This window comes from Rhipicephalus sanguineus, chromosome 4 (genome assembly GCF_013339695.2).
Source record: "Rhipicephalus sanguineus isolate Rsan-2018 chromosome 4, BIME_Rsan_1.4, whole genome shotgun sequence".
NCBI lineage: Eukaryota > Metazoa > Arthropoda > Arachnida > Ixodida > Ixodidae > Rhipicephalus > Rhipicephalus sanguineus.
Window position 1 is genome coordinate 89,892,195 of NC_051179.1, and position 24,112 is coordinate 89,916,306.

The following is a 24,112-nucleotide window of genomic DNA, read 5'->3' on the forward strand; positions in this document are numbered from 1 at the left end:
GGTATCATGACCTAAGCAACTCTTTGCATTGCGCAATACCAGGGGCTTTATTTAAACCCCCAGCAGAATTCACAAACAACGTATTGTATCACGTGGCACACATTCACTAATTCAGCGGAATTACACGAGTAGTGGAACATAATTTATGTGCCGAAACTGCAATAAATCCATGCAGGGGACGGGACGCGAGTACAAGAAGTAGACAGCACGAGCGTAGAGTAAGAACTGGATTGATTGACAACATCAGACTTCTAATTCTGACAAGACAACGCGAATGCGCACGAGCACTCGCGACTTTTTCACGTACCATCTAAAGGCCCTTTATCTACTCCGAAATTTCAGGATTTTTTTGTGTATATAAAAGCAAGGTTCACTAATACACTTATCTGGGCCAAGTCTCGTAATCACAGACATATTTGAAGAAAATCAGCACGCAGAAAAACGGAGACAAAGAAGAGATGAAACACACCCAGCACTGCACTCATAACTTAAAGTTTATTCAGAACACCAACTCGCCCAACTTGCTATCTTGTTACAGTACAATCACATACACTTCCAATATTTCATGTGCCCTTATAAGTGCGGAGCACATTAGAGGCCCGGCCAGTAGTATGCTGTCATAAGATGTCATCGTATGCTGTCGTAGCTTAGCGTAATGCAAGCAAAACCACGAATAGCATAGCAATCTGTAGCATAATGAGCGCGTGCTCACACCAAGGAGAAAGTCGCCTTGATGATGATCAGTGCGAAGCACTTTAGGGCTGTCGTATGCTTTTGTATGCTGTCGTCGCTTGGCGTAACGCAGGCAAAACCGCATATAAAAATAGAACAAAAGAGGAAGCAAGCGAGAAATAGAAAGAGAGAGAAGAAATCAATATAAATAAAGAGAGAAAAGTAAAGAAGACAGGACGAAACAAAGAAAAACAGAAGAGAAACAAAAAATGCCCAGATCCACACTTCCTTCAGGCTTGGCACCCCTAGTGCGAAGATGCCTTAATTTCTTCCTCTGGCGCGCCCCAGCACTTGTGTTTAATCAAAAAGTGGCTTGCAATTAGCCCATAACGTACACAAAGCGCCGCCAAGTGCTTTCCACTACTAGAACTTGCAGCATACTGCCACGCCCGCTTCTTCTTTTATTTTGATGTGTTCGAGTTTGACCAGCAAGGACGGTTATCAACGCTCGACGCTGGCCGTGAAGCAGTGTTCGAGAAGCTTCACGATTTTAGTAGATCGTTTTGTTAAGATTGCGTGCCGCACGCGAATGTTCCAGCTTTGTCGAGAGATAACGCCGCCACCAGCGATATTGCTGGAAAGTTCCATAGCGCCTGTATAAAAGCCGACGCGCTTGACCGCTTGTCAGTTGATCGACGGTCGACGCTCTGTCCGCCGCTATCAGTGTGTTGCTGTAGATTGACTTACAGTTTCCCGGCCACAAGTTCGGCCAAATAAACAGTTTCATCTCGAACGTGCTGACTGCTGTCTTCGTCGTCACGACCACGTGACATCTGGTGGAGGTGCTGCTTCATGATCCGGACGCCACCGCGGGGCGCTGACCCAAGCCCAAGCCGAGAAGAAGACGACGCTAAGGACAACCCGGATCCTCGAACCAGCCGCCGGCAGAAGGGACTACAACCAGAGTACGGGCTCCTTCCCGAAAACCCCAGGCAGCCGAAGACCGTCACATCGACCGCCGAGACGATGACAGACCCCCTGCCACCTACAACGGTAGTGATGCAACAGCCAAGGGAGCCACCGACTTTCCGTGGATCGTCGTTTGAAGACCCGGAGAGCTGGCTGGAGACGTACGAGCGAGTCGCCGCCTTCAACCACTGGGACACTGAAGAGAAGCTGCGCCACGTCTACTTCTACTTAGAAGACGCCGCGAAGACGTGGTTCGAAAACCATGAATCGAGCCCTTCAATCCTGGGACCTCTTTCGGACGACGTTCCTTAATACCTTCGCGAGCATCGTCCGCAAGGAAAAGGCCCGCTGCTTTGCTGGAGACAAGAGCACAGCTACCGAATGAGACGGTCACCATCTACACGGAAGAGATGACGCGACTTTTCCGCCTGGCTGATGCTGCGATGCCTGAGAAAAAAAGGTCCGCTTCCTTATGCGGGGAGTGAAACAAGACCTCTTTGCAGGATTGGTGCGGAACCCACCGAAAACTGTCATCGAATTCCTAAAGGAGGCTACAACAATTGAAAAATCCCTCGAGATTAGGACGAAGCAATACAACCGCTCAACCCTGTCGACAGGCTACACAGAAGCGCACTCGCTAGGCACCGACGACCTACGGGAAACCATCAGAGCGATAGTGCGGGAGGAGCTGCGCAAGCTGTTGCCTTCAGCGCAGCCTCAAGTGGATTCGATCGCCGACATGGTCCGCGAGGAAATCCAGCAGTCGCTGGGCACCCCCGATGCAGCGCAGCCGCAGCTGCAAGCAATGAACTATGCTGCAGCAGCCCGACGCAACGCCCCCGCTCCTCGTCCACGTCATGACGCCGCGCCGCCGCAGCAGTTCGGCCGCCAGACGCCGCCGCCGCCACCACCACCAACGCCCTACCGTCCTCCTGTCGCCCGGCGCTATGCCCCGCGCTATGCCCCAAGGAAGACCGACGTTTGGCGCGCCCCTGACAACCGCCCGCTCTGCTACCACTGCGGGGAGGCCGGCCATACCTACCGCCGCTGCCAGTACCGTCAGATGGGGCTACGCGGATTCGCCGTCAACGCGCCGCGCCCCCAGCCAGGCGAACGGCCTCGCGACATCGACGACTTCCTCACCGGAACACAGTGGCAAGAACGACGACCTTCCCGCTCGCCGTCGCCGGCCGCTACATGTCACCGCACCGCCGGCAGTACACGGGCCCAAACCGGGGCCGGTCGCCTAGCCCGTATCCGGAAACTAAGGGCAGCAACCGATGGAGGTGCGGTTGCTGCACGACGAAATGCCGAAGATCCTCCGCGGCCGCCGACGACGACAACGCGAGGAGACCTGCAGAACACGACGCGAAGCAGACGAAGTCCTGCCGATGAAACCTCGCGGACCGAAGTAGACCTGACGACGCAACGGGGGAAGCAGCGGAAGAAACCGACGTAGCCGTGACCCCACGCCACGACCTAACTGCAACGCGAGACGACGAACTAGCGACCTCGACGTTCTTATCGACGGCCACAGCGTCACAGCTCTCGTCGACACCGGAGCCGACTATTCTGTCTTCAGTGGACCGTTCGCCACCAAGCTGAAGAAAGTAAAGACCGCTTGGAGTGGACCCGAAATCCGGACAGCTGGAGGCCACCTGATAACGCCGATTGGTGTCTGCACGGCGAGAGTCACCATCAATAACCGGACTTATCCTGCGAGCTTTGTAATCCTACAAAATTGCTCTAGGGATGTGATACTTGGAATGGACTTCCTAAGTGACCACGGCGCCGTCATCGACCTGAGATCTAAGTCGATAACGCTAACCTCAGACCAAAGCGCTCCCGCCCCACGCGACGCCAGGGAACCATGCATTGAATGTGATAGAAGAGCAGGTGACCGTTCCGCCCCGCTCCAGCGTCATTATTTCCGTCGGCACCGAAAAACCTGCGAACCTTGAAGGCGTCATCGAGGGCGATCAGCAACTACTCCTGAACCGTCAAATTTGCGTCGCAAGAGGTATAGCCGAACTGCGTGACGGTAAAGCAAAGGTAGTGCTGACAAACTTCAGCCACGAATATAGGCACCTCAACATTGGTACGACGGTTGCCTACATTGACGAATGTGTAGCCGCCAGCGATGCTTTCGCCCTCTTCGATGCTGCCGAACCTGCTTCGACGAATAGAGGTCCCGAACCGGATTTTGACGTCAACCCGAGCCTTGCGAAGGTCAAACAAGACCAGCTCAAAACCCTGCTCCTGCAATACAAGGACTGTTTCTCGTCGTCATCGCGGGTACGACAAACGCACCTTGTTAAGCACCGCATTATAACAGAAGAAGATTCTCGACCACTCCGTCAGAGCCCCTACAGAGTTTCGACTCGAGAGCGCGACGCGATAAAGAAACAAGTCGACGAGATGCTACGCGACAACATCATCCAGCCGTCCAAGAGTCCGTGGGCGTCACCCGTGGTGTTAGTGAGGAAGAAGGACGGGACACTGCGCTTCTGCGTTGATTATCGGCGCCTGAACAAAATCACGAAGAAGGACGTGTACCCCCTCCCACGGATAGACGACACCCTGGATCGACTTCACAACGCGACGTACTTTTCATCGATGGACCTCAAGACCGGCTATTGGCAGATCGAAGTAGACGAGAGAGACCGAGAAAAGACGGCTTTTATAACACCCGACGGCCTCTTTGAGTTCAAGGTCATGCCTTTCGGTCTTTGCTCGGCACCTGCGACGTTCCAGCGCATCATGGGCACTGTACTGGCCGGATTGAAGTGGCAGACGTGCCTTGTGTATTTGGACGACGTCGTCGTGTTTTCCTCGACCTTCGACGAGCATCTCCGGCGGCTCGAGGCAGTACTTCAAGCAATAAAGGCCTCTGGACTGACTCTGAAGCCAGAAAAGTGCCGATTCGCGTACAACGAGCTCTTGTTTCTGGGCCATGTGATCAGCAAGTCTGGAGTGCGCCCAGACCCGCGGAAAACAGCGGCCATCGCCGACTTCGCGCCTCCCACCGACAAGAAGGCCGTGCGCCGATTTCTCGGCTTATGCGCCTATTACAGACGCTTCGTCAAAAACTTTTCACGCATCGCCGAACCACTGACGCTTCTCACGAAGACTAACGTGGAATTCAGGTGGGAAACGGAGCAAGTGCAAGCATTTGAGGAACTTAAACGACGCCTGCAGACGCCACCCATACTTGCGCATTTTGACGATTGCGCCGACACTGAAATACACACCGACGCTAGCAGCGTAGGACTCGGTGCCGTCCTTGTGCAAAAGACTGACGGGCTTGAAAGGGTTATCAGTTATGCTAGCCGGTCACTATCCAAGGCAGAAGCCAACTATTCCACAACAGAAAGGGAATGCCTTGCCATCATCTGGGCTACGTCAAAGTTTCGCCCCTACCTCTATGGCAGGCCCTTCAAAGTTGTCAGTGACCATCACGCCTTATGCTGGCTAGCTAACTTGAAGGACCCTTCAGGTCGTCTCGCACGATGGAGTTTGAGGCTTCAAGAATTCGACATTACCGTCGTGTACAAGTCCGGACGAAAACACTCTGACGCCGACTGCCTCTCTCGTGCCCCCGTCGACGCGCCGCCGCAAGACGACGACGATGACTGCTTCCTCGGAACTATAAGTGCCGACGACTTCGCCGAAAGGCAACGAGCCGACGCGGAACTGGGGGGCCTTATGGAGTACCTCGAGTGCAAGACCGCCGTTGTTCCGAAGGTATTCAAGCGAGGACTGTCGTCGTTTTCTTACGGAACGGCGTTCTCCTGAAAAAGAACTTCTCGCCACATCGAACGGACTACCTTCTTGTCGTGCCCTCATCATTGCGACCAGAAGTCCTCCAGGCCCTACACGACGACCCGACGGCTGGACACCTCGGTGTTTCCCGCACCCTCGCCAGAATACAGGAAAAGTACTACTGGCCACGCCTTGCTGCCGACGTCGCCCACTACGTCAAGACTTGCCGAGATTGCCAGCGACGGAAGACACCACCGACTAGGCCAGCGGGACTTATGCAGCCAATCGAACCACCTCACCGGCCGTTCCAGCAAATCGGGATGGACCTACTGGGGCCGTTCCCGACGTCGACTTCCGGCAACAAGTGGATCATCGTAGCGACTGACTACCTCACCCGCTACGCGGAGACAAAGGCCTTGCCCAAAGGCAGTGCCGCCGAGGTAGCAAAGTTTTTCGTTGAGAACATCCTCCTGCGTCATGGCGCCCCAGAGGTCCTCATCACCGACAGAGGTACGGCGTTTACTGCTGACCTAACTCAGGCAATACTGAGATAGAGCCAAACAAGCCACCGCCGGACCACAGCGTACCACCCACAGACCAATGGCCTCACCGAGCGGCTAAACAAGACCATCGCCGACATGCTGGCCATGTATGTCGACGTCGAACACAAGACGTGGGATGCCATCCTTCCGTATGTGACCTTCGCATACAACACGGCCATGCAAGAAACGACGCAAATGACGCCGTACAAGCTGGTCTACGGAAGGAGCCCGGCAACAACGCTCGACGCAATGCTACCAACCGCCACCGACGAAGACGATCTCGACGTTGCCGCCTATTTGCAACGCGCCGAAGAAGCTCGACAGCTCGCCCGCCTGCGCATCAAGAACCAGCAGAGGGTCGACAGCCGTCACTATAATCTTCGACGACGCCACATGGAGTACCAACCCGGTGACCGTGTGTGGGTCTGGACGCCGATACGCCGACGTGGGCTCAGTGAAAAACTTCTTCGGCGATACTTCGGCCCATACAAGGTGCTTCGACGTCACGGCGCTCTTGACTACGAGGTCGTCCCGGACGGCATTACGAACTCCCAGCGACGCCGCGCACGACCTGAAGTCGTCCATGTCGTGCGCCTTAAGCCGTTTTTTGCGCGTTAGCGAACCTGAGAACTCTACTTTTTCCTTTGTCATTGTAATTTATTTGTGCATGCACTTGTTTTTTCCTTTGCATGTTCTGTTGCAAGCATCGGGACGATGCTTTTTCAGAGGGGGGCAATGCCACGCCCGCTTCTTCTTTTATTTTGATGTGTTCGAGTTTGACCAGCAAGGACGGTTATCAACGCTCGACGCTGGCCGTGAAGCAGTGTTCGAGAAGCTTCACGATTTTAGTAGATCGTTTTGTTAAGATTGCGTGCCGCACGCGAATGTTCCAGCTTTGTCGAGAGATAACGCCGCCACCAGCGATATTGCTGGAAAGTTCCATAGCGCCTGTATAAAAGCCGACGCGCTTGACCGCTTGTCAGTTGATCGACGGTCGACGCTCTGTCCGCCGCTATCAGTGTGTTGCTGTAGATTGACTTACAGTTTCCCGGCCACAAGTTCGGCCAAATAAACAGTTTCATCTCGAACGTGCTGACTGCTGTCTTCGTCGTCACGACCACGTGACAATACGAATGCTCCAACAGGCGTCATCTTAAACATCTTCCCGTTTGGCCCACATAGACCCTGCCACAGCTCAACGGAACCTCATATACTACCTCCATTCTGCATGCTAGAATGTTGCGTTTGTGATTATTGCCGCGATTGTCATTCTTTCTAACGCTCGTAAAGGCGCACACGCGAGACAGCTTGCGTCGGGCTGAGGACAATAGATGTACGCCAAATTTTCTTGCCACTTCCTTAATACTATGCGAAATTTTATGGACATGGTGCAAAACGACAAATGCACGCCTTTCCATTTCTTGTGTATTGTCAGCGCAAGAAGATGCAATACACCTAGCAACGGTATTCAGCAGTAACTCGGCTATGGCCTTTCAGTAGAGCTTCCGGGTAATAATAATAATATCTGGGGTTTAACGTCCCAAAACAACGATATGATTATGAGAGACGCCGTAGTGGAGGGCTCCGGAAATTTCGACCACCTGGGGTTCTTTAACGTGCACCTAAATCTAAGTACACTGGCCTCAAACATTTTCGCTTCCATCGAAAATACAGCCGCCGCGGCCGGGATTCGATCCCGCGACCTTCGAGTCAGCAGTCGAGCGCCATAACCACTAGACCACCGTGGCGGGGCAGTAGAGCTTCCGGAAAACCGGCTTCTCAGAGCCTGACCACCTGGGAGGTAAAATTATCTCGGACTGTGTAGTGGCAGGTCTTAACTAAATATGGCCCTAAACAAGGCTTGGCGATGCCCCTCTTTCCGAGCTTTGAGGGGCAAGAATTATACAGCAAAAGAGCTTTTTTGTACCGTGGCTGGCACGCCCCACTTATGTGGTCAACATCCCTGAAAATTGGTCTGATGTCTAAAAGCTGCAGACTTGTGTTCTCTGGCTAATCAAAAGTAAAATTCAGTTTCTGGGCTGTCGATTTAAAAACCTCAAGGACATGTACGGCTACCTCAGCAATGTTTTTGTCAGGCCGGATGCTTAACAGAATTAAAAAACCACCACCGTATCTGAAGGCATGAACTATGCGTTCGCCAATAAGTGCCCACGTTAGTGAACATTTTACAGCGAAAGCTGTTATGAGATCATTTCACCGGCCGTTTTTGGTGCCGTAGTTGTCCGCCGCCGCCGCCGCCGCTGCCGCCGCCGCCGCCGCTGCCGCCGCCGCCGCCGGTGTCCGTAACCAGTATCGCTCGAAATAAGAAAAAAAACTAAATAAGAAAAATTCCAGGATGGAACGAGGTTCGAACCTGGGCCCTCTGCGTGGGAGCCCAGTATTCAACCTCTGAGCCATGCCGGTGCTTGAAACTGCTTTGCAAAAAGGTCCTATACAGGCTTCATGTCGGGAAGGAACCACATTATCATATGAAATATAGCGTGGTAAAAGAGTAGAATAAGCACCAAGCGTCGCACAACGCGAATTCTGTAACCAGGCGTCAGACAATGCGAATTGCGCAACGAGTAGGTTGTTGAATGCTTCCAACCCATTACAAAGAGGTCTGCCATAATTCTTCATCGTCATCATGCACAGCATCAACAAAGTGCGCATAATGCCTTACATGTGTTTAGCAGGTACCACGGCTGTCTGTAGAATGACGAAAAATGGCACAGTGCCTACTGCCCTACTTCACAAAAATTACAATGATTTATAGCGTAGTGGGTTCCTCGCAAGTGCACTTCTGTTGGTTGCCAAGGAAGCACATAAGGCTCCGATGATCCATTTCCTCAGGGTCTCAGTAAAGTCAATTCTCTCTCTCTCTCTCTCTACGTTTCTCCGGTTAAGGTATGTTATAAAGCGTGGTGGGACAGTTAAATAACGACCGGGCGTCACACAATATGCATTACGTAACTAGTGGGTCGTTTAAAGCTTCCAACCCATTACAAAGGGCGCAACCATGATTACTCATCATCATCAACCGCCGCATCAACAAACTGCACATAATCGCTTACGTATGGTACCTCGCTTCTCCGCAGAACAACGAATAATGTCGTGCTGGGTGCTTCCCAACTTCCCAAAAATTACGCTTTGTGGCGTAGTGGGTACGTTGCTAATGTACCTGTATTAGTAGCCACAGGAGAGTTTATAACGGGCTCTAGAAATGCCGCTCTTCCAGCTTTCGCTGTGACTGTGCTGCGCTTTCCGCGCAGGCCTGGCGTTTTTTATTATTTCCGCTAGATATACCTCAGTCGAAGTTGGCGCTACGCTAGACTCTATACAAATACCCTGTTTTTGTCGATAGGTCTTGTCCCTGAAACTCATAATAGTTGAGTTTGAGTACAGTTGAAGTGGCTGCAGGAATCCCCAAACTGAAATTCCGCTCGAATTCAGAAAAAAACACTACTCCCTAACGCTCAATGCAGCTGCGAACCGACAGGAAGAATTCATCATGGGGTCCAGAGTAGAAAAGCTCATCTATGTCAACCTAGAAGCCGGAAGTCGCACCTGGAAGGTTGTCTTTTAGCATTTTCGCTAGTCGGTCCAAACTGGCAATCTTCTACAGATCCATTGGTGTCAACCTTCTCAGCTGTTTTTGGAGATACCGGCTGAGAGTAGCTTGCAATGCACCTCTCTCTGGTACAATGGCCCTGAAAGCACAGTCCACATTGTGACTTTTTGCATAAAAATATTGAAAGCACAAGGATCTTGTTCTTTGACACTTCCTTCCTAAGTCGTTCCAGCTTTAAGGTATCCAGCAGAGCAAGTGCCTTTCTCTTTGCCTTCGTTATTTTTTCGTCCACAGTGCTAAAGTTCTTCAAAACAGCAGCCGAGGACTTGTCATAACAGAGCTGCCATTACTACAAAACCTCCATTTTTATAAGCCCGGAAAAGCTCAAGGCCTGAGTCTCTAAAGTACCCTGCTACCTCTAGCACACTGTGGGTGTCATCTTCCAGTTGTTAGACTCCAGTTGTTCCGTTTCTAGTTAATAGTCTAGAATTCAGTTGTTAGTCGGTGCTCATGCTTTCTACTTCGACTCCCTGCACAGTTTCTGTCCCTGCACAGTTTTATTTCAGTCTGGATGTCGTACCACGGCCACTCGATCTCCCCCCTTTGGTGTGGCCCGCCGAGTGCTCCTCTTCGCTTGGGGAGTGGTAGTTCCCTTTCAACCCGCCGCGTCGACTATGACACTCGCTGTCTGTGACGCGAGGGTTCCCCCCAAAGCTTTCTTCAGCCACAGTGAAGCTATCTGCGCCTGTAGATTGATGTGGTTCAGTGTTTTGTCATGCTTCCCTTCACACGCTTTCATGAACAGGCCGCAGTAGTTTTAGCTATATTAGAGGCAGTTGGCTCGTTCAGACATATTAGCGAGAGGCCGTTCCTGGGTAGATATAAACTGTCAATCACCTGAGGCGCATACCCTTACACCGCGGCCCGTGGTAAACGGACATGTGTCACACGTGTCTGGAACAAAGGGTTTGACAACGTACTCGACAGGACTTTCGCGTTATTCATTTCATGACCCGACAGTCATATTAGTGAAATTCTCTTACCCTCCCATGCCAATTTTGGTCGACACCAAGTTAAGGAGGCGATAACGAGAGCTCCCACACGTAGGCGGCTAGACTAGACAGAGACGACCGAGTGCCCAGACGCAAGCGCCTACAGATAGATAGATAGATAGATAGATAGATAGATAGATAGATAGATAGATAGATAGATAGATAGATAGATAGATAGATAGATAGATAGATAGATAGATAGATAGATAGATAGATAGATAGATAGATAGATAGATAGATAGATAGATAGATAGATAGATAGATAGATAGATAGATAGATAGATAGATAGATAGATAGATAGATAGATAGAAACGCTCAAAGTGCCAAAGGTTCGCTAAGAGATGCTTCGCATTGAATATATGCATGTGATAAGCATCGCATCGAGTGTTGTAAATATTTGTATAAGAAAGCATAATAAACAGCGTGCTCGGGGCGATAATCTTGCTATTAAATGTGCAACGGCAAGCACGTGCATTTTCAATTATGGTAACATGCGACACGTTTTACGGTCACGGAGCATTGCCCGCCGTTGACACTTGCCGCACCTCTCCAGTTTTGGCCACGCAGAATATATTGTGCGGCTTCCGGAAGACCACGCGCCGCCTTCCATTGATTAACACGTGATTCTGCAAAACAGCCGTAACCTGCATGGATACCACTTCTATGCGAGCTCATTCAGCTTAAAGAAAGCACAAAATATTGCTTTCCTGTTGCTCTTATTATTTAAATCTCTTGTTTTGGTTGGAAGCTGAGCATCTGAGACGCTACCGGGGGCTCCAAAGGTTTTTTCGTTTCTGCTTATCAGATGGTGGCCTAGGCCGATGACCGCACTGAACAAGTACACTATGGTGGAAACGTCCACCTCCATATGGGCAGGTTGGCAATTCACTTACAGGGGCAGCGTCGTATGGATTGGCATAACAATTAATATTTACTTCTTACTGCTTTTTCAAGCCAAGCTTGTATTGACAGAGCTGTGAACCTAGTGATGGTTGTGTTCGAAAAAAAAAAACCTCCTAACCAACAGCTGGCGCGCACCAAACAAATAATAAATGAAAGGAAATCAATTTTCCTTCCGGCGCTGGGGTTTGAACCCGAGTACCGCGGACCGAAGGCCAGCGCCTTGACCACTAGACCACGTGTCCATGCCTACCAATTGTGAAGTTGACTGAAGGTCACGAATGCGTTCTACCGACGATGCGAAAAAAAAACAAAACAAAATATAAACAATTTGTCGTTCAAAAAACAATTTGCAGAACAAGAAACATGGCTGATCCCTCCGTCATAGGAATCGGTATAACACGAAAGTAAAACGTGTCTTCACAGAAGTAGTGCTTATTGTATAGTGATATATGAGAGCTTGTACAATGTCTATTCGTATTTGGCAGCTATAGCGCCGCTTGACATGGATGCACCCATGCTGACGCCTAGTGGCATGTCTCCATCGCGACGACTAACGCTCATGATCATGATTAAACCGTTGTGGTAGCTGAAGTTGCGAACATAAATTTTTGCACAGCGAATCGTCAATCCCGCGTAGAGATGACATCAACAAGCTCATAATCAACACTGGTACGCGATATGCACTTCTTCAAAACGCCGTCAATTATGTAGAGAAACGGCTCGGTGTGCGCTTTCTAGTAATGGGTAACCGACGCCTGTGCTCATGCGTACACTACCACACTGCGCTTCAGCAACACTGGAGGCAGAGGTTCGTAGCTTGAGCCGCAAACGCGTGCGTCCCGCTGGCCTCTGTCTCACTCCACCAAGGCACCACATTCGCCCGTAGAAATCGTATCCTTTCTGCAACGCGTATTGCAGCAGTATTGTTAGTCGGTGCTCTCGCAATCGAAGCAGTCGGCTGCGGAGAAATCCCGTTGGTGCCTGTGGAAGCTGCCCTACTCCGATCAGCCGGCGCACTCTAACACGAAGCAAAAGGCAAAGAACATAACTGCGTCAAGGGTGCCTCGGCGACGCCAGCGCGGCCAGTGTCCCTCGCTGGAATCGAGACGCTTTAACCATCGAGACCGCTTTAACGCTTGTAAGTGTCGATCGTGACGCATGCCTTCTTTTCCCCTCTCACAGATGGCGGCACCGCCCCGCTGCGCTCCGCCCCGCGCCTACCTACATCGCCAACAGAGAGCACCGTGTGAGAGAAAATGTAAAATATATAAGGCGCGTTCCTGAAGTGTCCAGCATGCGTCGCTCCTGCGCTCCCGTCCAGCATCCGGGCGCTTACCGTCGCGGCCTCAAGGTCGTGGGTTCGATTCCCAGCGGCGGATCTTTTCCTTGGTTTTTCCTTTCTCACGCGATGGCGTCCATTTTATCGACGTCATATCCGTAACGCATAAAACACTTTCGTGTTAAAAAAAGCGCCTGCTATGGGCGCTTCACTCAAATACTTCGTGTTAATGGAGTAAGTGCCATCTGTTGGACAATGCGTAAGGTAGACATTAGAAATGTCACATTTCAGGAAAATTTTGACTTCGAGAAAAGTGCATTCCTAACCCGCGCTTCCGTAATCGCATGGTGGTCTTTCAAAAGTCTGACGAACGCTGGAAAGAACCTGAAACACGCCATGCCGGTTCAGCCCGACAACAGTGTTCCGCGCTCGGCAAAAAGGAAATGAAGAAAGGCATCAGGCCAGGAACGCTTGCACTTGCCCCATTTCCCCCATAGGGGAAGGGCTTCTGAAGTTATTTTCTAAATTTCGTGCGCACGTTGCTGCTCCATACTTATGAAGGTGATACTTATGATGACATATGGCGTCAATTTGCAAGAGTTATACGGTGTACATGGTGTATGAAATACGGATCTATGACTCGAGGGTCATTTATCCCCGAAGGGCGCCAAGACCTTCTGTAATGGGAAAGCGAGTGCGCGGTCAATCAAAGTGGTCAAGTCTATAAAAGCGGTATATGAGTCTAAAGAAAGCGCGATAAGGTCAGCCTATTGCGTCGCTTGTCGCTTTGGCTGTGATATCACGTGCACACAGTTCCCCTTTCGTTGTTATATGCCCCTTAAAAAACGAAACTGTGTTTCTCATTTTAGTATTGAAAAAAGAAGACCACCATAGTCTATAGTTTGGTTATAATTGTAATCGTATAAGTCAGTGACATCGTCTCCGTTCGCCGTATCACTCGATTTTGCTACAGCGGCTGCAAAAAAACAATTCTTACATTCAGTAACACACAGCGAATTTTAAATACCAACTCACATATATTGACCGCATGTATGTTAAAGTGAATAACATGAGTGTTAATGCAAATGAAGCCAACAAATATTGAACTCAAACACGCAATTAAGAAATAATCTGTTGGCTTCAAGCGGCTACTACAAACAAAAATTAGGCTCTCAGATTTAAGTGCTGCCGCATGTTGAATCGTTGAATAGCGCAAAGAGACAAGGTCAAGGGAAGGAAGTTACACGTTACACGCGTATAACGTCCTTCTTTTGTCCATGAAAAATTCGTAAACAGAGGGTGTGCTGGAGCTGCGTTTCGACAAGCGGACTTCTCGCCTTCAAGGCTTCAACTGCTTTCCCTAGCGCGTGGGTGTATGTGCTCCATGCCCTCTCCTCCAACTCAAACAAAAAAGGAGGAGAGGGAAACTGTGAAAGCGGGGGTGGGGGAGAAGGAGGGGCCGGCGTGCCAAATTGGTTGGGTCAAAATAAAAGAGGAATAGTCCGTAAAAACGAAAGCAGCAGGGGTAAAGGAGGGTTTTGGGGGCCGACGTGCCACAGAATTATGGTTGTCACAAAGGAGCAGCACTTGACAATGATAATTTCACGGGTATAAGCACGGTTACAAATTCCTAGAAGATGGGCTTATAATTCTCATTGGTTTTCGTTGCGTATGTACCATATCGATGGATTCAAGAGCCCCCTTTTGAAACGTTTATACTTACTGGCTGGTGTGTATTAAACTTGTGAATGAGGTATGACTCTCTATATTTTCTGTCTGTCGGGGACCGGAAGTTTGACTGAAATTTGAGATCGTCGAAGTTGTGACCTGCTACATTAAAATGTTGCGCCACTGCTTTGGCTCATTTCTTAGCCGTGTCCACGAGATGCCCCTTTAATCGAACAATAACAGGCTCTCCCGTTTCGTCAATGTACCGTTCGTGACAATATCAACGTTCGGTCAGGCAGATAACGTTTGCGCTAGTCCAGCTAAAGCTATATTTTTCGTTATGGTAGTAATGACTTCCGGTGATTTTAACTGTTTAACGTCATCTTGAAGGTGCTTGCAAGTCTTACATCTCGGACGAGAACAAGGTATTATGTGGGCAGTAGAATTACTTTCGCATGCATTAATATGTCAGTAAAGTTCCAATTCCGGCGATACACAACCTTTGGTACTTCGGGAAACGCTTTTATAAGGTGCTCGCTGCTTGCTAATATTGGGTAATGCTTGCGGATGACATTATTTATGTTTGGGAGCGCATTTGAGTATTTGGCTGTAAATGCTAGCGGCTTGTCGGGCTGTGCTGCGGGGACTCTTTAGCTACACCCTTAATCACGTCCCGCTTGAAGTGCTAGATACAGCCAGGAAACTGGAGATTTTTTGTCTGGTTTCCTGGATATACTCAGCATTTAACGAGGACGTGATTAAGAGTGTAGTGTTGATTTCCTTTTTAATTCACATGCTTCGTTGTAGACCTTCTTTAGAGCATCCTTTGGATAATTTTTTTCAAGAAATGTTTCCTTTAGGTTCCTGAAGTGGTGAACGTAGTCACCGTCGTCGCTACAGACTCTTCTGCTGCCTTTTTTGGATTTATTTTGTCCATATGTCTTTTTGCCCTATGTAACAAGTCAACCTGCTGCTTTACCAAGCAGCCTCACTTGCCACTCTTGTTAGTGATCCTCCTCCACTGGATATAGAGCTCGGTTTTAACCAAACATTTGAAATCCCCCGTCTCACATAGCAGAGAGGTGACCTGATAAAGTTATCTCTCTCTCTCTCTTTCTAGACAACGGTCACCCCAACTGCTTATGCACTACATTTATTTACGACTTGTACTGCGTGGGGTAGCTGTAAGATGCGCGTGACAGTATGCACCCCAAGTAACGAGACAGCGGAAGAGGTAGCTATAGCGCTCACGGTAAATCAGACAAACGCAACAGCGATAGTCAGCGACTCTCAGACGGGAGTAACAAACTTTGCCAACGGCCGCATCTCTGACGAGGCACTACACGTTCTACTTGCAGGAGGTCAAGCGCGCAAAAGAAATATATACATCACGTAGACACCAGCTGAAGTCCTCGCAGAGGACAGCCACAACGGGGCGGTACACGACGCGGCTCGAGGGCCTATGGACCGAGCTGAGATAAGTGCCGCCCCAGCAACCTCCGGACGCGACAGTGGGGTGAACGAGTGGGAGTGAGAAGACAGAATTATCAGATACAACGATATCACAGAACGTTAGGTTACAGAGGGGCATATTCCCACCGCCTCACCCAAAATTTAGAAAAAAGCAGCCTGTTAGAAATTAGAACGTATCCGAGTCCTCTGCTCGCGCACATCATATATCCGGATATATATGAAACAAACGAATTCAGACAATGTGAGTCCAGAGCCACTCTGGAGCATATATCTTGGAAATGCCGCGGAATTAGCGACAATAACGAGAACGTGGCCCTTAGTGACAGCTTTTCGCGTACACTGCTCAACCCCGCCCTCGAGGATCAACTCAGGGCCGTCCAGCGGGCCGTGGAAGCCACCACGGTTGAAGGACTCCTGGTCTACGTTAATATTGCCAATTATGACAAACAGTATGCCTTTCTCTTGGTATGCCTTAGTATAAATATAACAAAGGGTATGTCTTTCTCTTATAACAAGCTTTATGTCACGTCTTCGCTGTTGCTGGGTTTATACAGGCGGTCATTCATGTGTAGTGCATACTAGGGTCACTGGAAAAATTTAAGAGTATCGCATCTGTTTTCCGCGCGCCGCCGCCGACGCGATTGGCTTACTCGCATCACGTGACCTCTCGCCGACATATCCCTTTCAAGCGCTTTGGGTGCAGGCGCGTTCAATGCAGTGCGTGGCCGGACATTTAGCAGTACCACGGTCCCCAGAAGTACTTCGTCGCTTTTTTAAACGCGTCATGCACACAGGGGCGTAGGCAGACATTTTTTCCGGGGGGGGGGGGGGGGGCATGGGCCCGCTACTCTGGGAATCTCGTTTGCCGTGTGGGAAAAATTAATGTCAAAGATCGCCGTTCTACGTGGCTACATAGTTGCCCTGAACGAATTCGCCCCCCTCGTATAACACTCCTTCCTGCAGTGAACTACACTAAGTTTGCTGGAAAAGATCTTATGCGACAGGATACTTCACCTTTTCGGTTCGCTATGGTCAGCGATATTGAAAACTGCATACCTTTCTATTTGCTCGGCTGTTTATATCTCGATCTGTTGAACAGATTACGCATGCTACCCGAGTTATAAGCGTGTCACGCACGACAGTGAAATCGTAGATTTAATAAAATAATAACTGTTTACTGGTATACCTTGAAGGCAATTGTGGCATGATCTTTGGCATTGCACAAAACAGAAGCGTGGAATTCTGTTGATAAAATTGGTATAAGGCAATGTATCAAGCGTATTTTTACATTTGGTGCAAAAAAATGCTGCTAATGCTGCATTGCACCGAGCGTACCCTTAAAATACTGTATAGTTGGGGAGAAATGGTCACAGCAAAAAAAAAAAAAAAAGCAGATCCCACGCATTGAGGGAGTCGATTTTATGCGAGCCCTAGGTCTATATACATACTGTGGTGCAGTAGTATGCGTTTTTAAAATTCCGGGATGTGCTATTTCTGATCAAATGAATGATCAAAAAAAGAAGTGCAGCAGTGCAGAAACGGAACCCCAGCTGTTTACGCGCTGGCAACGCCAAAAAAAGAACTGTTTGTCAGAACACAGCAAAATATTTGCAAATTCATTGCAACGTTGGGAATATTAAGGAGACAAGAAATAGGAAATGAAACAATTAAGTAGTGATGTCAATAATTTTTGATTGCCTATTTTCTACGTATCGTAAGATAAGATGCACCTTACCTACCGCACGCCGATTCGTCCGTGCGTTCGGCTGCTGGCGTTCCGAATCAAGATGTCGCGCACAACTTCCAATTACCGTACACACACAACTTCTATTACACATGTCAACCAGTTGAACAGCAAGCACGGTGTGCAAGTAAGGTATACGTCAGCGATCAGTCGAAGGACGCAATGCTGAATGTTCTCGATGTTCGATAACGTTCTCGAGTGCAGTGAACCTGAACACCGACTGCAAAGCTAGCGCAAACAGTCAAGATTCACCAAATGTCGAAGTAAATGGCATCTCGCACGATGTCACTGCGCTAATGCAACTATGTTTACAGATCCGGACCTAGCGAGCACGCCCGGGCGTGACACGAAACGAGACCGATGAAGCCATGAAGAGAGTTCGCGAGCACATGGCAACATTCGCCGTACGTTTCATTAGTTACACCGCTAACCGCGCAGTCGAGCGATACCTGTCGATGACTCGAAATCACTTCCAATATCCTCTTGAAGAAACACACACACATAATGCCGTTCTGCCGAGCGTAACACGGCACTGAGGCTAAAAGATCGGTCACTTCTCAACACACGCTAGCAACGCGCCGGACGGTCTGGAAGGGACATGGCCGCCGCCACCCAATGTTGCCCGCGTGCAGGCTACCTTTGCGGTACTCTGATTTTGCAGTGACTCTAGTGCATACCCTCCTAATGGGGTCCGTCGTATGTGGGTATGCGCCACAGGTTATGGGAGTAAAGAGTACAATGACGTATGTGAGAGAGAGAGAGAGAGAGAGAGAGACATAACTTTATTTGTGTCCTTGCTGGGGTCAAGGGAGGCGGGGGCCGGGAGACTAGCCCTACCGGAGCCCCCCTTCCTCAGGCGGCGGCCAGACCTTGGGTTTTGGCGGCGTCTTCGGCCAGCCGGACTGCCCAGAGTTGGTCATCCGGGCACGCGCTGAGCAGCATAGCCTCCCACTGCTCGGGCGTGGTTATCTTAAGTTTAGGGTTCTTGCTGTGTTTGGTGGTGTGTGTCACTGCGGGACGTGCCCAGATAATGTGGTCGAGGTTGGCGCGAGCCATCCCGCAAGCTTTGCACTGTGGTGTGTAAACGTCCGGGTATATGCGACTGTACAGCGTGGGTGTAGGGAATGTTCGCGTCTGTAATAATCGCCATGTTGTTGACTTGCTTATTTAGCGACTTGTCAGGGGGTGGGTACTTTTTCTATTGCGCATGTGTTGCGAACTTCAGGTACAGAGGCCCTTGTCAGGCGCATAAAATGCCTTTTTCCTCTGTTCCTTTTTCTTGTATTACAAGAAATAAAAGATACTACTACTACTAATCTTGCCCTACGGTAATGCATGACAATTTCACCATACGTGACCATTCTTTCTTTCGCGTGGCCGCACCAGGACTCGACTTCTTCGTCCTCAGCCTGCTGGGCTCGTCGGGAGGGTAGCTGCTCTGATGACGGGTGACGCGCCCGGTGGACGATTTCTCGGGCAGCGTCGTGAGCGGCTTCGTTCCCGGCAAGGCCCGAATGGCCCGGAGCCCAGATTAAATGAAATTGGCGGCGACGAGATGGGGATGTGCTTGCAAGTATGCGGTTCACTTGCGGTGAAATGAGGCCCTTCGTGAAGTTGCGGATAGCTGTCTTGCTGTCACTAACAATGCAAGAGGCGGTATGTGAAATGCGTGCCATGTCATTTATGCCACGATCGGTCAGTCAGGTTCATCGAACCCTCATGCCCTACTATGCCATTACCAAGGTAAATGCCAAGTTACAGAGACCAACACGAGAGCACCCAGACATAGATAGATAGATAGATAGATAGATAGATAGATAGATAGATAGATAGATAGATAGATAGATAGATAGATAGATAGATAGATAGATAGATAGATAGATAGATAGATAGATAGATAGATAGATAGATAGATAGATAGATAGATAGATAGATAGATAGATAGATAGATAGATAGATAGATAGATAGATAGATAGATCATAGTTAAGGGTTGCCGTTGTTGGCTACATCACACCAAATGGGCTACTTTAAAGCTCCGTCTAGAACAAACACTTCAGGTTTTCTACTTTCTGGAAACATTGAAGTTCTGTTTTGGCGCATTTATTAGCCAATTTTCTTATTATCCTTATTATACGCAGGAGACATAACAAGCAAGTGTAAGCAGTACCTATTTTTCGCAAGCTTATGCCTGCGAGTGTCTTTTTTAGCATAAATATTTCGCGCTATGAGTGGGCACATAGGAAAGCGGCCTGCGCAGAAAGAAGCAACCATAGAAACAATTTAGAGAGTCTCCGGCCGGCGTGGATCCAGGCTCACCTACAGCGTCACCGCAACAGTGTGAGTGTGCCTGGCGGCGCCGCCATGGTTTTTGAGGACAACGAGACCGCTTAGAAAACATGGCAAAATTATTTTTGCTGATAGACACTGGAAAGAAGGTGAGCAAAACATTGGAGCTCTACGCTGACAATGAAAGAGACAGACGTTCAGTGGAGATCATGCGGTAACAAGTGCTAGTGTATTTTGTCTTTATCTGTGCGCTCTTGCACATAGAAAAAAAAATAGTTTGCAAGTTTAACAGCTTACCTTTAACCGTTCACGACCGTCAAGATCAACTACCGCCGTCAAACAATGAATATTCTCGAGCCCCTTGCTTTGAGAAAGTAGAATCGTGCAGACTCTTTTATAGCAATTGAAAAAGCGTTGTTTAATTGATAGAAGCAGCCCTTAAGGTTCTCTAAAGCGAGCTCTGGGCAATACGTACTGCTGTGAACGAGTATTGCATGATTCGGTTCCCATTGAAATTCGTCTTCCGTATGTGGGATACGTTGAACAAACAGGAGAAAGTGCCTCAGACAGGCTGGTCGACGTTTCAATACGAGGACTTCGTGAAATGCGCCTCGTCATCCTTGGCGTGTTAGTTTTAAGGGGGTTAGTGTTGACGTCCTGTCCAGTGGTGTCGCGTGTCGCTGTTGGTAAATGCCGTCTGGAAAAAAATAACTATAAAGCATATGAGTATAACCCTCGGCCAGCGGCGTACCAACTCCTTCGCGAGTGGGGGGGAGGGGGCAAGGTCCCCTCACTCTGTCGGCCGTGTATACACACACACACACACACACACACACATACACACACATTATATATATATATATATATGTGTGTGTGTGTGTGTGTGTGTGTGTGTGTGCGCGTGCTAACCACGCGACTTTATGCACGAGTAAAATTATATCAATAGCGGCCTTCCCAGTAGTACAGTTTTTTTACAGCGAAAGCTGTTATGAGATCACAACAAGAGCCGTTTATGGCGCCGTAGTTGTCCGCCGCCGCCGCCGCCGCCGCCACCGCCGCCGGTGTCCGTAACCACTATAGCTCTAAATAAGAAAAAAAATGAAATAAGAGTTTTTAGAATGGGACGAGGTCGGAACCTGGGCTCTCTGCGTGGGAGCCTAGTATTATATACCTCAGAGCCATGCCGGTGCTTGAAACTGCTTTGCAAAAAGACCCTGCACAGGCTTCATGTCGGGAAGGAACCACATTAACATACGTAATGTAGCGTGGTGGAAGAGTAAATAACAACGAAGCGTCACACAACGCGAATTCCGTAACCAGGCGCCACACAATGCGAAATGAGCAACGAGTGGGTTGCTGAATGCTTCCAACCCATTACAAAGGGCTCTGCCATAATTCTTCATCGTCATCAGTCACAGCATCAACAAAGTGCACATAATGCTTTACAGGTGTTTAGCAGGTACCACGGTTCTCCGCAAAATGACAAAAAATTGTTTAGTGGCTGCTTCCCTACTTCACAACAATTATAATGATTTATAGCGTAGTGGGTTCCTCCCAAGTGCACTTCTATTGCTTGCCAAAGAAGCTCATAAGGCTCCCATGAACCATTTCGTCAGGGTCTCAATAAAGTTATCTCCCTCTCTCTATCTCTTTCTCCCGAAAGCGTAAAGCGTGGTGGGAGAGTGAAATAACGACCGGGCCTTACACAATATGAATTATGTAACTAGTGGGTCGTTTAAAGCTTCCAACCCATTACAAAGGGCTCAGCCATTATTCTCCATCGTCATCAACCGTCGCATCAACAAAACGCACATAAAGCCTTACAGATGGTACCTCGCTTCTCCGCAGAATAACGAATAATGTCGTGGTGGGTGCTTCACAACTTCCCAAAAATTATGATTTGTGGCGTAGTGGGTACGTTGCTAATGTACTTGTATTAGTAGCCACAAGAGAGTTTATAACGGGCTCTAAAAATGCCGCTCTTCGAGCTTTCGCTGTGACTGTGCTGCGCTTTCTGCGCAGACCTGGCGTTCTCTTATCGATCAGTGAACTTTCGCTAATGCCTAAAGCCCGGCATTAACGCAGTTGCTCCGGTGTCCTGTCTTCTCTCTTTACCTTCTGTCAAAGAATTTCGACCGCAACCGCTAACGCTCTACATTTAATCCTCACGGCCCTACCTAATCTTGCGTGCACCATTAATTACAGATCGGAAATAAGCCATCCCTGCTTGGTTCATTTCAACATCAAAGAACGCGTCGCTTCTTCCGTAAGAAACTTAATAATATTTATTTTTATTGCGTTAGTTTGCCCTACGGCATCAATACACATTACACAAAGTTGTGCAACTGTGTTTCCTCATTAAAAATTACGTTCGTGAGAGGTGATTATAATAGAACTGACATGGAGGAACTTCCATAATTCATTCAACAATATGTGCCTATTCATTTGATCACGCAGTCGAAGCAACTCGAACGGCATTGACAGAAAAGCAGAGTTGCACCTTTGGCAGCTAAGTATGTACAAGCCCGTAAGGTTTCCACAAAGAAGCGTTCACATCACTTAAACAAGAACAAATATTCGCTGACGATTAAAACACTTCCTCGTGCGAACTTCGAGCGCATTTCTATAGAAGTCTTGATTTTCGATATATGAGGCATAGAATCCGAGAAAGACAAGCATGCAATAATTCTTCTGTTCTCCCTTTTTCGCTGTGCTGGGACGCTCACAGATATATCCACTGCCGTGGAGGAATTCATTTCCGAATCCGTACAATTTATTTATTTTATAACGTTGCGGTATATTATCATTTTTGTTTTGTCTTACGTGGTTAATCAATATGATTACTTAATAATAATAATAATAATAATAATAATAATAATAATAATAATAATATTATTATTATTATTATTATTATTATTATTATTATTATTATTATTATTATTATTATTATTATTATTATTATTATTATTATTATTATTATTATTAACAGTAAAGGTATTCATTCCTATACATTGAACGTTTTCGCGCCAATTGGTATTTTCTAAAATGACATCAAATCCGGCCCATCCTTGGTCAATCTCATTGGAGGAGTAGGTGTCAGTATTGTTGAGGTCATAATCATCATCACCTGTTTGTCGATATTGAGCATCTTGGGTCTCAATGTATAAGCATCTAGTGATGTATTGTGCTTCTTTATGTAACTCTCTTGGGATGCAGGTGATTTCAAGGTAGTTCACTGCAGTGTTGCGGAGTTGCCACTCCGGAACTGGAATGACTTCGGAATAATTCCACATTTTCGCCACCCCGGAGTGGAATGAGAATGGAATGGGGACAACGCTTGAAGGAATGGAATGGAATGGAATTAAGCCCCTTTTGCACGGAATGGAGTGGGAATGGAATTACGCACTTTCCGAAAATAGAGCAACTTCTCCTCTGCGTGCTGTTTTTAAACTTCAAACATTATTGAGTCAGAGCCTCGAATTTAACAATGAAGCAGTATTTTTAAAATGGCTTGGCTGATTACAAGCGCGGCGTATTCATAAGCAATGCGCCCACGACAATTCTGTCCTTATATAGACTGTGCTGCTCCGAAGTTTGTGTCTATTCTTCGCGTAACCGAGGATCTATGCCGTTGGTATCCATCGTGCGGAACTACGGCAGCGGCATACTCCCCCTTACGCCATGTGATTTTTTTTTTCCTCGGCGGCGCCCCAGCCGCCTGCTGTCTCCCCACCCTTCACTTCTTTGGTTTTGCTTCTGTCGCTGTCGGCAACTCGGACGCTTATTCAAAAAAGCGCTTCTCTAAGTTGCAAAGGCACAAGATGCAAAGGCACAAGGTGCCAGAGGAGTGCACTGTACCAACTAATACTAGCAGGTCTAGCTGGTTTTGTTCCCCATTAACGAAATCTTAGTTTTCTCGATATTCACGACTGCTCCAGACGCGTGGCAAAACTGCTTAGTCTTCTTGATTACTACTTTTGTCAGCACAAAAATGCGCTATGTCATCATTTTAGCATTAACACATTTAAGCTTAAACAATAATAAAACATCACCATTCTTTGAAACATGCTGACCACGCAAATACTAAAGTAGCGGGAGAACTGCCCTTACGAGAATTAGTAGGGTGGTTGTACTGCACGAGATATGACACCAAGCTACTATCCCTCGACCTCGGTGACGTGTTTTGCGT

At 48.4% G+C, this 24,112-nt stretch overlaps 1 protein-coding gene across 2 annotated transcripts in view; it reads left to right on the forward strand.

The window, feature by feature from the left end:
• The window catches only part of LOC119388861 (uncharacterized), a 40,996-nt gene that overhangs the window by 6,058 nt on the left and 10,826 nt on the right, over window positions 1-24,112 (forward strand). The gene's annotated exons all lie outside the window — the stretch shown is intronic.